Here is a 2,500-nt window from a genome sequence, read left to right on the forward strand (position 1 = left end):
AAAAATTTACCAGTTATGCAAATCATTAAACACACACACACACACACACACACACACACACACCACACACATATAAGTGAACTGTTGTTTGTGTTAAACACGGTTTTCGAAGATATGATAAAAATGTCATTTGTGGAAAAGGAAATTCTATCAATAGAGAGAGTATAGTGATAATTCGTTCTCACTACTATAATTTCCTTCAACCAACGCCATTAATATTTTTATAAAAACTTTACCACAATTTAAGTAAATCAAGGGTTAACTAAGATATTGATAAGTTATTTATTTTCCTCCCAAAGAAGTGAACAATGCAATTATTATTATTATTATTATTATTATTATTATTTATATATTTCAGTGAATCACCTTAGATACTTATCTGTAATACGTTCTCTGTAACATATAAATCGTAAATCATTTTATATTCTCTCTTCAAAGATTCTACATGCCCAATACGTATATATACACCCTATTCTTCGCAAAGTACGTATGACGATAAAACCACCACCTCATTTAAAACAAAGAAGTACCATTCAGTTATAACAGTGGAAAACACCCTAACGTTTAACATGCCACACTATCCTTTTGTCAGACGCGATGACTGAGTAACTTTCCTGGATGCCTACTCTCGTCTCGGCCCAGTTCCTGCTTGAAGACAAATAGGACACAGTGTCAGAAGTCCCAACACAGGAAGACCATTAGAGACTGTTGCTGTCCACTCCCGTGTCCTCTGTGTCCGCGTGCGTGTGTGTTTAAGCAAATAACTTTGGAATTGTCAATAGTAATAGGAGAGATGTATTTATTCGTTTTGAATAAGCAATGGCAAGGGAAAGAATATACAGAAATTAGAAAAAAAGAGTGTTGTTGCTAATCCCGTGTTTTTCAAATAATTTGCTGTAATCAAAAAGTTTTATGCAGATTTACTGTTTGCATTTCCGTCAGGCTTTCGCTGGAGAAGTATAGCTAGAGCTGGAATTTGGAAATTCTGTTACTCAAACGTATAGTTGTAATATCTGGCAATTTACAGCAATGCCAGTAATTACAATTCTCATTAATGGGGCTTTTACTATGTGTAAAATGTACACTATAATCAGTGTGGGGAAAGTTGTATAAATTCCTAGAAATAGTGATATATAAATATGTATGTATGTTATTTAATAATATATATATATATATATATTTTATTTTATATATACATATATATATATATATATATATATATATATATATATATATATATATATATATATATATATATTTATATATATATTACATATTTATATATATTAAATATTATATATATATATATATATATATATATATATATATTAAATGTGTGTGTGTGTGTGTGTGTGTGTGTGTGGGGGTGTGTGGTGTGTGGTGTGTGTGTGTGTGTGTGTGTGTGTGTGTGCGTGTGTGTGTATATATATATATATGTGTTGTGTGTGTGTGTTGTGTGTGCCTGCCCACACACCCACACACAGATATATAAAATATTATATATATATATATATAATATAATATATATATTTTATATATATATTTTATATATATATATATATATATATATATAACATATACAAAATACATTAATACATATGTATATAAATATATTTTATATATATATAATATATATATATATATATATATATATATATACATATATATGGGATACTATATATACCATATGTATATATATATATATATATTATATTAGATAATATATATACTAATATATATATATACATTATATACATATATGTATATATTTGTATATATATTACCCTATATTGTATATATATGTTTTGTTTTATATATATATATATAATATATATATTATATATATTATTTTATATATATATACTATATATATATATATATATATATATTACCCTGTAGCCAGTTTGGAAATACCAGAGTAACGCCTGGCGGAGAATAGCTATTTATGGGGTGCGGGACCCTTAGAGCGGAAAACTCCTCGAGAGTGAACGGTCACCCACAAGGGCAGAAGGAGCTCAACAGCCTTGGAAGGCAGTCCTTCTAGAGATGGTGTCTCAATAAAACACCGGGCGGAAGGCAACGGCAAACCACCGCTGTAAATTGCCAAGAAAATCATGGACATGTACACTTTTTCGAACGAAGCAAACAGTATGAAGGGAATCCCTGTCAATGACTCGGAATCCTCGCTCGGTACGACAGTCCATGGGTAGCAGGTGGAGCCGGACCGTTATCAGGCTACTGTCTGCAGCATAACGAAAACAATCACTGAAAATCGGAACATGGAATGTAAGAAAGCTGTTCCAAAAGTGGGAAGCCGGATAATGTGAAGCTGGAATTAAACACGATTGAAGGTAAATATCCTAGGAATATGTGAAACGCGGTGGACGGGCAGCGGTGAGTTCAACAGCGATAGTTTCAAGGTGCTATATTCAGGTGGAGTAAAACACGAACGAAGAGTTGCTATGATACTGCACAGAGAAAACGCGAAGAGCTTGCTAGG

The sequence above is a fragment of the Penaeus monodon genome, chromosome 9 (genome assembly GCF_015228065.2).
Source record: "Penaeus monodon isolate SGIC_2016 chromosome 9, NSTDA_Pmon_1, whole genome shotgun sequence".
Taxonomy (NCBI): domain Eukaryota; kingdom Metazoa; phylum Arthropoda; class Malacostraca; order Decapoda; family Penaeidae; genus Penaeus; species Penaeus monodon.